Below are 12924 nucleotides of genomic sequence, written 5' to 3' on the forward strand. Positions count from 1 at the left end.
TAATCTAAACTAACCTAAGCCTTTTATTCTAGAAGACTTTCCCATAAACTCAGCAACACAATTTTTACATGAATCTGGGTCTGACATTTCAACCTGCTGCAGCCAACGCTCTTCAAATCATAGCCACAAAACTATAGTAGAAATACACTGACTGTTTACTGCACTTTTTCTCACCCCACAAAGAACACTGAAATGATGACACCTTATCTCCGTGTCCTCATCATGGGAATGCTACACAGCCTCTGCATGGCAGACAGGAAACTATTTAATTTCCCTCTGTTCTGGGTTTCCGTGCACTGAGGATGTTTGCTCCACCAGGCCTCCATCCATGAGTTGTTTATCTGTGTCAGCGCTCAGCAGGGGGGGAAAACACCCGTCCTGAACCGGCTGGTTATCACGGCTGGACTACTGTTTGGGAGGAAGCCCTCCAACTGCTGTCTGCAAAGGCTGACTGACGGTTATCTCAGAGGAGGTTATTACACAGCTGTCAATAAAGTATGTGTGTGAGAGAGAAAGAGAGCCCAGCTAAGATAAAAACAGAGAGAGAGAAAAATGGACAGAAGTATGTGGACACCCCTGTCTACATAATGTTTTTCTAATATTTAGTCCTTTAACAGTCAAAATAAGAAATACCTTTGCAAAGAATTATACACTAATACATACACTAGACAATAGCATATGTTAACACATCATCACATCATGCATCAATTTATTAAGAAAAAAACATTTTCCTGCTTAAGTGCATTCTAAAAGGTGATAATAGAAATCTGAAAATTAAAGTAACTTCATACAAAAAAACATTTGAAAATAGACAAACAAAAACAAAATATATACAAATAAAAATGATTCTAGTAAAAAACAACCAGTACGAAATATATGGTAAAAAACAAATGGTCGATAATATATAATTTTAAAAAAAGAAATGAAAGTACCTTTATACAATAAACAAATAAATAAGCAAAATAAATATAAAAAATACACAAAAAAATACAAATATAATAATAAATATAATATAATGAATCTAGTAACAAAATCTGTCTAAAATATATGGTAGAAAAATTAAAAAAACAAACAAATATAATAACAATAGAATCTGATAAAATTACAGTATAAAAATGTTAAAATGCATGAATAAAAAAATCTGTTTAAAATGAAATTGCTTTTAGTAAAGCAATCTGATCACAAAAAAACGTCAGTCGTGCAGGTACATTTCCTGTTTAAGTGTTCGGGTAGACCTTGTGACTACAGTTAATGTAAATCCTCATGCTACAACAATTTAGATAATAGTGTACTCCCAACTTTATGGCAACAGTTCGACCCTCTCCTGTTACAACAAGCCCCCTTCAGTAAGCGCTTTGTTTCCACCGCCATACGAGCTCTTAAACCCACGTTTTTTGTCCTGGAATTTCAGTCTGTGGTGTGTCGTATACCAATCCTTTTTCTTTGTTTTATGTGTATTAACTCTGTATGTCTTACATGTCTGTGATATGCATTCTTACTCATCCGTCTGTGATTTGTACGCTCCTGCTGTGAGAAAGAATTTTATCCATCCATCCATTCATGAATCCAGGTCCATGAAGACATGTCTTTCTAAATTACACGTAAAAGAGGCAGACTAACCTGCACTAAATCCTGATCTCAGCCCCATCCAGCACCTTTAGGATGAACTGGATTCACCCAACATCACTGGTCGACATCACTGACGCTCACGTGGCTGAACGGTGGAAAATCTCTGCTGCCTGGTTTCCAAAATCTGGTGGGAAAGCTGAAACAAGAAGAGTGAAGGCTGCAGATTAATGCCCATATTTTGGGAATAAGATGTTTAACAATCATGTATGGTTGTGACATTCAGGTGTCCACATACTTTTTTCCATGTTGAATATATATATATATATATATGCCTATTTTAGTTGTTTTCTTCTTGAAGATAAAAGAAAAAAAGAACCTGTGCTGCTGCAAAAGCCTCAGCCGATGAGGGGAGCATATCCTAACTGGTGAGCCAGAGGTCTCCTCTTTACAGTTTAATATAGATGTTGATAAATTTCCTTAGATTCATCTTAAACTCAGTAAGGAAAGGCAGCAAAATTACAATATGTAACAACATGCAGATGTTTCTGAACAGGTACTGGCTAGATTGCGATAAAACTTAGTGGATGTAACCCCAGCTTGCACTGCACATCAATATGAATGAATAAATGAATGACCTTTTTTTTAAAAAAACATATCATAAACAAACAAACAAAACAAAAATACAGTGTCCAAAAAGGACTAGTTAGAATTAAAACATATAAATTTCTACCCCTTTCTGACTTTTCTTCTTTTAACTCATATATTATTTCAACAAATCCCCAAATTTATTTACAACTAGAACTATACCAATATGAAATATGTTGGATTCTTACGCTGGACCAGTGTTAAATTTTGGTTGGAATGAAAATTGGAATGACAAGTTTTTAAATGTCAAACGATGTTGGAATTTAATATTATGTGGAAGTTATCATTATAAAGTTTGCAGACATTGTGTGTTGTCCTTTATACTTTTTGGCTAAATGTCGGTAGATGGATTGGTTATTTAACAACACAACTTAGAAACAACAAAATATCAACAAAATCTGTCCTCAGTATTCTACATCAAATTCACATTGGCATTAGACGTCCTGACATTATTTTGGTCACCGGACGTCACAACCTGAATTAAACCAAATTTGTCTAAGAACGTTGGTGGCGATTTGGGAAAAGGAAGTCTTGGCTCAAATATCTGCTCTCTACACCGGGTCAGCCCAAATATTGGCCCTCGCCCCCTCAGGTTTTATCATGGTCAGACTGATAGCTAATGGCTTCTCCTCATATCTGTCTGTTTGATGTAACAGTCAGCAGCTGGAAACTGTTGCAGGCAGAGAGTCCAGGAAATCACTGTTTACGGCTAAAAAGTAGCCCGCCATATAACACCCAGTAAAACCACAAAGTGTTGTTTTTCTACTTCAGGGCTCTTCAGTGTTTTACAGGAAAAGGACCTCTTAGCTTAAAAGAGGGATGAAGTAGGGATCATCGACTACATGTAAAGAAAAAAACTGCATTGCATATTAAACGGGCAGATGGAGACTGTCGGGCGGACGGCCATATAAGCCTCAGGCTGCAGTCTACACCTGTATTTGCTCTTCAGGTTGGTGAGGAAGGAAACACCACTTTCACAAAGACAATACAGCCTGATTTATTAAAGAAGCCCTTTTTTCTTATTTGTAGATTAATTGCTTTTTCTTTTTTTTTAGTTGCTAAGAACCAGCATAGCATCTTCGGACCATAACATTGCTGTTTCAAATATGAGCATCTAGTTTTGCATTTTATTACATTTTATAACAATAAAACTGCAATTTCATAGAAACATTTAAAAGTAAAAAGGTCTTAGGAAACCCAGGGTAAGGGTAGTTTAACCCTTTGAAACCTGAAACAACATCACTTTTGGCTGCAACCTTTAAACCTGCAGCAAATTGGTTTAATTTATCTCTCTCTCTCTAAAAAAAAAAAAAGGGGGATAAAAGGCAGTGAGCAATTGGCCAAATATGTTATGCGCATTGCAAAAAATCATAATCATAAAATATTTTTTTATATATTTAAAACATAAATTGGTTTAATGTTTTTTGTTTAATTGGGTTAATTTTTTAAATTTTTCTCAAAAACATGGGATAAAAGATAAAAGACAATGATCAACTTGTCAAGAAATGTCTTGTGAATTGCAAGAAATAAAAAGAAGATTTATACAATATTTTTAAAAAGCTTGGGAAAAAAAATTCTGAGAATTATAATTTTTTATCACAATTATATCTTTAACATTATCTTATCTTATAATATTTTTTTTAGCAGGTCTTTACTTTCTCATTTTTAAGGGAATTTTCTTCTGCTTCTTACTAATTTCTTGCTAATATATGGGTCATTACTTCTTAAGTTGCCTTTTTCGAGTATTTGAAAGAAATCAAGCCAATCTGACCGGGTTTCAAAGGGTCAACAGTGCCTTGTCCTCCAGTTGGGTGTGTCACAATAAGTTCTTGCAAAAGGCAAAATACATTTGATTTATGTCAATGTGTATTTCAGACATATTTTAATTTTTGAAAAGAAAAAAAGACAGCTTAAATTATTCAACAATAATGTCACAGCCCCCCTGCAGTAACTTTGAGGACCCTCTAGGGGTCCCAGACCCCATGTTGACCCAGGATAGAGACAACCTGACAGTCAGCTGCTGGCTGTAGCTTCATATTTTGGTCCATCACACTGACATGAGGAAGAAGATGTAAGATCCTGCATTTAAGTTAAAGAAACACTACTATGGGATTTAAAATCGGTCAAAAGTCCTTCTTTTAAAATGTTACCAAGAGATGTGACAGAAAGTAACAGCCTTTATTTAAGTACTGTAAATACAACTTTAATGTAGAAAAAACTGTAACTGTAAGTATGTACTGTATGTTACTGCGCTTTACTGTGCTCTGTTATTTTAGATCCTTAAATTCTTTCATGAATTTATCTCTTTAGTCCTTAATTTACTCTGCTGCTTTATCACTGATAATCTGCTAAATCTGCTCTCTATATTATTGCGTCGTTATCACATCGTGTCTGTGGGTGTTTTTCTCTTTCTGATATTAGTCTAGCCTTCAGATTGTTTTTACATCTAAAGTTGTCTGTACTTGTACTGCATTTCAATATGTATGCCCCCAAGAAGTACATTCATGCGCTTTTAATGGGGATCCTTGAACAAACAGTAAACAATAAACTTCATATTATGATACTTCTGCTGGTTGCTGCAAGGTTTAAACAAATGATAGCTAATATAACGTGTGGATAAATGAGTTTTACGGTGGATTTTGTTACGTTTGAATAAAGCCAGAGTAGCTGTTTCTCCCTGTTTCCATTTGTCTACACGTATTCACATTTCAAGGCCTTCTGAGGACAAAAACAAGTCTCTCAATCTCCCCCAATGACCTCCAAAAATCTCCTCTCTGCCCCATCCCTCCTCCTCTCTCCTCCTCCTCCTCCCTCAGTCCCCTCGCTGTCACAGATTTTCCAGTTTCTTTGGCTCCACTTCAGGACCCTCCCCCGTCAGATGCTCTCTTTCTCTCTCTCTTCACTGCACTCTCCTAAATGTTTACAGCGCTTTAGGATATTTTTTTAAGTGCAGATGAGCTCTTAAAAACAAGCTCTTTCTTTTCGTTTTGTCGTCTTAATGTCGCCCATGGAAGTTTGTTTCTAACCGCGATATCAGAGCGTCAGATAATCCGGGAGTAGCTGGCCGGCAAGGTGAGTAAAACACTGTCAGTGAATAAAAGTAAACGAGACTGTCACTGAAGGTTTAACTGAAAACTAAAGATTTGGGTGAAAGTTAGGATGATACCTGTATGTTAATTAATAGTCTCGACAGGTTTAAACTCGTGCATGATCTCGCGTACTGTATAGGAATGTGCTGTTATGGAAAAAAAGTGCAGCATGTATCTGAAATCCACTTATAGCGACCCATAGCGATCTACTGTGAGTGTGAAGTTACTTAATGAATGCTCTTTCACTTTCTGCGGACTTCATTTGCTTAAACGTGTAAAAAAAGGCAGTTTTGTAATGATCTTCTTTCGTATGTCTTCTTTTCTGTTGGATATTTGTGAAGAATAGAGGAAAACGCAAGTAAAAGTACGAAAAAATCTATTTCATTTAAGTCCAACACGGTAAAGTAACAATATGTACATTTCTCAAGTACTGTAAATGCAACTTTACTTCATTATTTCCATTTTAAACTGATTTATACTTACACTGCAACAATTCAGAAGGAAATACTTTCATTTATGATGAGCTCTTAAACTGTGATGCACTGTTAGAAAGTAGTTCTACTTAAAACAGTAAATGGCACTAACACATCAGAGCATCAGTTATTGTAATTAAAGTTTAATCAGAATCAGAAATACTTTATTGATCCCCAGGGAGAAATTGTGATAGGCCACTGTGCTCTGATAAACAGAAAGTTGAAGTAAAACATATGAAAGAAAGACGTGGGGAACATAAATATATATGCATTATGTTTCAATTTCACCCCAGTAAATGAAATATTTAAGTATGAAATATATATAATATGCAGAGAATGTTATCTGTTTAAAACATATGAAAATATGTACCTTATGCTACACTATATGTTCAAAACTACTCTGTAAAGGTTTGTAATATATAAAAAAGTGTTTATTATGCTGCAATGTACAACAAACTCTATATGCAAAACAGAAATAAGGATAAGAAATGTATATAACATGTGCATCATATATCAATATGTAGTATCATAACACTAACAGAGGATATTTTTCTGATTTATGAGTACTTTTCATACTTCATGTATATTTTGTTTACATAATTTACTGTGCCATTTTGCACCTAATAAAAGAGTGTGTTTTTATTGCAGTATTGCTACTTTAACTTAAGCAAAGGATCTAAATACTTCCTCAACCCCAGCCAAAGTAAAAGTACAGAAGTATTTTCAGCAAAATGTTCAAGCATTAACAGTAAACATAGGCCAAGATTTTTTTTGGGGGGTTGCAGGGGACAAAAACTCAAGTTACGTACAAGTCAAAATTAGGCGCAGTACTTGAGTAAAAAGCCTGCTCTCCACCACTGGTTGTGAAAGTGTCGCATTTCTTCACCATTTTTGGAAGATTTTCCTCCACACAGTTTGGTGTTTTGTTGCTGCATTTATCATTCATGCTCAGTGTGAGATGACACACTTTATCAATAAAACCATCTGCCTGTTAATCAGTGAGTTAATATCAGTCAGCACACAAAGACCTTACATCCAACACTTATCAGTGAGCGAATTAAACCCTTGTTGAAGTGAACTCCCGGCGTTTTATGACGCCGCTTTCTGCACTTGCTGTGCTCTTCCTGGCTGACTGAGTTTTTTGGCCTCTCTGGCTCTGCTTTGAAAACTTCTCCAGCTACTATCAAGAGAGTGTGAGTCAGAAAAGCTGTGCTCCTCTGGCATGTCTCCTCTATTGATTCATTATAGAGGAAGTTGCTGCTGGGAGTAGGTCTGCTGTTTCCTTATTGCCCTACTCCTCCTCCCCCCTCCTCCTCCTCTTCTTTTGTTGCTTTTGATTTTCATTAAGTCATTCAGTCTTAATCTAAGTTCTGGATTCAACTCTTAATCCGTGACTCAAGCCAATGAAACGTGGCAGCGCGGTGGCTGCAGCCCAAACAACTGTGCGACATCCTGTGTGTGATGGTGTGACTCAACTTTCATGTCCTGTCAGTGATGTTAATCAGGTGAATCAGATGGAGATGGAGTGTTTTTCTTTTTCTCTGCAGATGTGAGAGGCTCCTGTTGAGGCTTTAATGATACCGACACTGATAACGTACAGGTATCTTAAGCTAAGAGGGAAAATGGCTAAGATGCATTCATAAACTGGTTATTTTTCAGAGTTGATGCAGGTTTTAGAAAGCAGTTGAAGATCTGCAGAGTTTGGGTAAAAAACATAGACTGTAAGAAATAATGGATGTAGTTAGCGTGACGTCATCGACTGATTTGTTGAATGCTGTTTTGAATCCTTCGAGTTTGGCATTTTGGCCACCGCCATTTTGGTTTTTGGAGCCAGAAGTGACCAAATTTGGACAAGAAAGTAGAGCTGTGGAGGAGCGAGGGGAGGATCTGACTTACAGACTGTAGCGACGATAGACTGTACATAAAGATGGACGATGCATCTCCATTTAACACCAATGTCCACAAATGAGGCCAAAACATCCCGAATACTGCGGCGTCCATCTTGCTCTAGTGACGTAATCTGGAGCCAGAATCTGCGCAGTAGTGATTTCAGTGGTATCAACTACCCACCGTCTGACCAATCACGAGCAATGCCATTAAACACGAGCACACCGATCGACACAAACAGCTTTCAATCATGATGTCACCTTCCATTTTAAAGCATTAAATAACTAATCAAAACCAAACTTAAAAGAAAAATGAACACTTCAACACAAATCAGGGTGATATGAAATACCTAAATGACAGAAAGCATCTTTAGAAAAAAAATATTTGCCGTGCACTTTGAGTTTTAGTTTGGCCAATATCAAATCTGCTAACAGGGAGGTGGCATGGTTAATAGCCTATACTACAACTAACAACTGGGGGACGATTTGGCTTCACTTTTGGGGAGCTGTCATGTTGTCAGTCTATATATTTACAGTCTATGGTAGCAACACCTTGCAACCTGTCACTCAAGCAGCCCTGTCCCTAAATATGCAGAAATTTGGACATAAAATCTGAAAAGGTTGAGTTATTAAAAAAAATCATTCCCTGTACAGTTATCATAAATAATGAAATTAGCCATAGAGACTAAAAGTTTTTGTACTAAATGCGTTAATTTCTGTTGATGTCTGCTAATGTTGGGGGTCTGTGGGGATTGACTATTTTAGAGCCAACCTCAAGTGGCCATTTGAGGAACTGCAGTCTTTAAGACTTCTGCACTGGCCTCATTTTTCAGCTTCAGAAGCTGCCACTTGGTGAAAAGACATTTTTCAAATGGAGTAGAAACACCCAATTTAAGACAAACTACTGCACATCACCAGGTTGTTCATTATCACTTCAGTGACACTTTTACAGCCTTCATTCTCTGTCAGTTTAGAGCTATAAAATGATAAACTGCCACACGTTGAAGCATACTGTTTTGGAAAAAAACTCTTCTTTTTCTCAGTGGAGCTGAAAAATCACCCTGGAAATCCAGCATTTTTGCACTTTAAAACTTATTGTCTGTGACTTGTGAATGAAAGCTCTTGGATTAAGGAGCCCCTGGCACCATTTGAGGCATAAAAACATCTGTGAGGACGGCACGATATGATTAACTATCAGGGTAAATCTCAGCCACCTGGTTTGGACTCCTGACCTCACATCTGCTCTGGCAACCAAAAATCACCAGGAAGTCTCTCTGACTGCAGACTGAACTTTCCTTTGACTGCCTCCAAGTATTCCTAAAATCACTGGGACGTTTTTAAATCTGCCATTTTTCACATGTATCGGTTGCACGAGATGAATTCTGCGCGTGAGAAGTCACACAATGGGGCCTCCCTGAAACCCTCTTTGTTTTTCTTCATATGAGATCCTCATTAGTGGAAAATAGCATCTCCCGCTTAAAAATGTGTCCTCCAGACTGTTTCAGCTATCAGTGTTATAACGGTGACCCATTTTTTTTTTTAAACGTCTGGTTGAGCCATAGACCTGCTCAGTCTGACAGCTGGAGATCTGGCTCACTTACCGTCTGTTTGTCCAGGAGAGGACTCGAGCTCAGGCGAGCTATTGGATATGTTTTGGTTGGAGATGACACTGGCCAGAGACAATAAGAGATGAGGTAGAAATAGAGAAAAGTAGAACTGAGGTAAGAAGTATTTGGTGTTAATTTGATCCCCCAGTGCCGAGACGTTTTCATAATTTATGGTGAAGCCACACAGGGCACCCCGAGTGCCTGCATGTTGTCTTTTGAAGGCCACAATTTTTCTTGACAAGTTTATACATGACGGCAACACACCATTTGTGTGATTTCAGTGAGATCACAGTGTTGTGTTATCCTTTGAAGCAGAGACTCTGTGCTATAGGATTACCTGTGCGCTCTGAAATGGTGATCAAAATCCTTGCAGAGCTTGTCTCTGTGAGAGGTTTGACTCTGTGGATCAGTGAGTCTGTCGGTTGGTTGGATGACCATTAGGGCTGCACTATATACTAAAAAACAATCGTGTTGGAAATTGTTTTGACAGACTGCAATTTTATTGAGTCACATTTTTAGTGGGAATGGTAATTTTTGAATTTAATTTAAACTAAAATTAAATGTAAAGACTATAATAATCTTATTATTGCAAAAGTCTGTATCAAACAAACATGTTTCCTTCAATACGTTCTCATCTTGTTTTTTCAGTGGACCTTTACGTCTAAATATGATGCACAAGGTATCCTCTTGCGTCTGTTGTTGACGTTGCAGGACAGTCAATTTACGCTTACGATATACATGTTGGTTTTTGAAATAAACTTCTGTTTTCACAAGAAATGCAGAATCTGCTCAATATATGCAGAAAGTCCTTTTCAAAGTACAACATCAGTAAAACACTGTTGATAATTGAGGTTTCGACTAAAATGTCTCAACAGCTAATAAATATGTGCACCAAATTTTAAGGCAATCAATCCACGTCCCTTTCCCTTTTAATGATCACCATCATTTGGTCAAAATTTTACTTTGTCTAATACTTTGGTTCAATACCAAATAGCTGTAAATTAATAACATTATCTCATCAGCCTCAGTTGTTTTTTGTGTTTAGTGTAAAACTTCATGGTATACTATGAAGGAACTGTCGAGAACATTTGTAAATGCTCACCTTTCAAAGCAAACCCCAGATTCATCCTCATTGAGGTTAAAGCCGTTTTCACACTTTCACTATTGCACCTTTACAACCAGTACGTAACCCGTACGGACATGTACTCAAACCCGAGATCTGATCCAACGCAGACAGTACTCATAAATGTTTGTGTGGTTGTTACCTGATGGAAATAGATGCATAACTGCTCCATCCAGCACTCGCCCTATTTTGTCTTCACGGGCAATGCAGGTGAACGTCTGCACCTCACTGATCGTCCACAGAATGGGGTCGCACACTCACATTTCTAGAAGAGAATAAGAACAGGCTGAAGTGTTTTTGTCTCTGCTGCAATTATTAGAAGGACATATAAAAAAACAGCGGGTTTATGCATTCAAGTCGTGTGGAGCAAAAGTGACAGTCACAGGACTGCAGTGTTTGGCTCCACCTTTTAGTGTCAGATCAGAGTGCTAGATACCTCGGCAGAGGGGTCGAGTCAGTTTTTTTAAGTCAGTTTTATTTATAAGCCCCTTATCACAAGTCACAATTTGCCTCAGAGGGCTTTACAGCATTTGACATCCCTCTGTCCTTAGACCCTCACATCGTATAAGGAAATGGGGTAACCAAAAAAAAAAAAAAACTGGACAGAATGGAGCAGTTTTCTCTGTACCATCAACAATTTTTGACAATAGAAATGCAAAAATAACCATTTTTGATGTGTAACAAACTGAACCAAACCGCACTGCTTGGCAGAAACGAGGCTTTGGATGCGTGCTGCTTACGGTCTGGCACCTGGTCCCTGCTTCTTTAAAATGTACCAACCTCAATTGCCTGCTGTGCCCAGGAACATCCTGAACACAGCAAAATAAGGAAAAAATAAGAAAACACAGAGAAAGTGCAGTCTCTGCAGATATGTTTGGGTTATCGGTGATGGTTGAGAGGGATTACATCTTGAGTCTGTGCAGTTTTTTTTTTAGGAAAATCCTGCATAGTATTACTTTACCTTAGCTTTTTCTAATTTGCCACCAGGTGACCATGGCAACCACAGGCACAACAACAACAGCAGAAAAAAGACACAGGAGCTGATTGTATTGGTATTTGAGTTCCCTGATGAAGGCCGCACCTCATCAACAGCAGTAAACAAATGGCCTGAAAAACTAATGCTGTAATAACTGTTTTCTAATCTTTTGTGGATCATTTCCTCTAATTTTAAGATACAACTACTGTTTAGCCGCATGATGAGATGATGGCAGGTGGATAGCAGCTATGGTATAGATGTCAAGTAGGACTGGAAGTAGCTGGGAGCTGCAGGAGCGGCCACAAAGACAAAGCAGTAACCACTCTGTCTGAAAGCATCTTTAGGTTTGTTTGTTTGCTTCATTTTCTTTTAGTTTTGGTCTCTTTTAGTGCTTAATAGCCATTGCTGTGGTGTGTCTGCATTTTACTTGTCAATCATGTGGGTGGAAATGGGTGGCAGTCTTTTTCCTTGTGTTGATTTTTTACACTGGAACATCAATAACCAGCAAAAAGTAGGAAAACTGGCTTTTATTTATGTGTAAAATGTTGCACAGTGTTACTGGAAATTCAGTCAGTCATCCCACACTGTTAATATATCAGTGACAGAGTTAATAAGATGTAAACAATGACCTTTGTCTACTTCCCGAGCTTCTATTTTTGATGCAAAAAATAATCGTGATGAAAAAGACAAAGAGCACAGGGAATTCAAAAGAAGGTGACACGGGTTGAATATTCCTACCACAGGCTTATATAAGCCTTTCAACCCCATGTGCTTTGCAGCCGTGCAAGTAATTTGGAGCAGATTCGACTGCAGCCCTCCAGCTCGGGGGGTTTTGGGTCGTTCGCTCTGCTCTGGCCGTGGAGCATGTACAGTTTCGTTGGGCTCTGGCTCAAATAACCAATCATAAAAAGCCAAGGTCGGGGGGTTTGGGTCTGGAACGGGAGGAGGAGCCAGCGGCGGCTTGATGAAGTGACCACAGACTACTTGTACTGTGGTGAGGGTCTTTCCTGAAGTTGCTTATGTTGGTGGTTGGTGGGTGGTGTTTGAGGTGGTGGGTGGAGCAGCAGTGGAGACATTGTTCATTAAGATTTCAGGGGTTTGCACTGGTGTCTATGTGTCTCTGTGGCGTCTATGCAGGATGACTGGAACCAAGTGAAACCTGAGATGTAGAATTAGAGGAAATACAGCACTAAATTCAAGGCCCAGAGGGGCTTCTCACGTTTTGTTTTTTTTCATCTCCGTGATTAAAATGGTGTTACGTTGATGTTTTTTGTTTGTCTTTAATACTTGCCCAAGTGAAATTGCTTGTACAGATGGAGCGGAGAATGTTTATTTTGTCAGTTATGGGATGAAATATCATGAGTTTACCATACAAGATGTGAGTTTTGCATGTGAAAAACAAATGGCCTTTGTGTCATGCTTGGCACCGACTGAACATGAACTCTTGATGTTTTTCTTGAGCTCATACCCAGATCCACTCCACCAGCTGTGCTAAGCTATGACTCTCGCAGTCGTCCATCTTGCATTTTATGAGAGGACTTATTTTCCCTTTTCTT

The 12924-nt window shown here is 38.1% G+C and overlaps 1 protein-coding gene and 1 long non-coding RNA gene across 3 annotated transcripts in view; one reads left to right on the forward strand and one right to left on the reverse strand.

Moving 5' to 3' along the window:
* Positions 1–1051: 1051 nt before the first annotated feature.
* The window catches only part of LOC121946146 (uncharacterized), a 64533-nt gene continuing 52660 nt past the window's right edge, over positions 1052–12924 (reverse strand). Inside the window, exons 5-6 of the long non-coding RNA XR_006105994.2 lie at positions 10535–10657; positions 1052–1765 (exon numbers count right to left, since the gene is read on the reverse strand). This is a non-coding gene — a long non-coding RNA (uncharacterized LOC121946146). The remainder of the gene's footprint in view (positions 1766–10534; positions 10658–12924) is intronic.
* Positions 5054–12924, forward strand: part of pear1 (platelet endothelial aggregation receptor 1) — a 69466-nt gene continuing 61595 nt past the window's right edge. The window contains exon 1 of one of the 2 annotated variants that reach the window (XM_042490594.2): positions 5054–5286. The gene's annotated coding sequence lies outside the window, so the exon portion shown is untranslated. The remainder of the gene's footprint in view (positions 5287–12924) is intronic. The other variant, XM_042490593.2, reaches the window with a different exon arrangement.

The sequence above is a fragment of the Plectropomus leopardus genome, chromosome 11 (assembly GCF_026936395.1).
Source record: "Plectropomus leopardus strain MGB_pleo_1.0 chromosome 11, ASM2693639v1, whole genome shotgun sequence".
Classification (NCBI taxonomy): Eukaryota; Metazoa; Chordata; class Actinopteri; order Perciformes; family Serranidae; genus Plectropomus; species Plectropomus leopardus.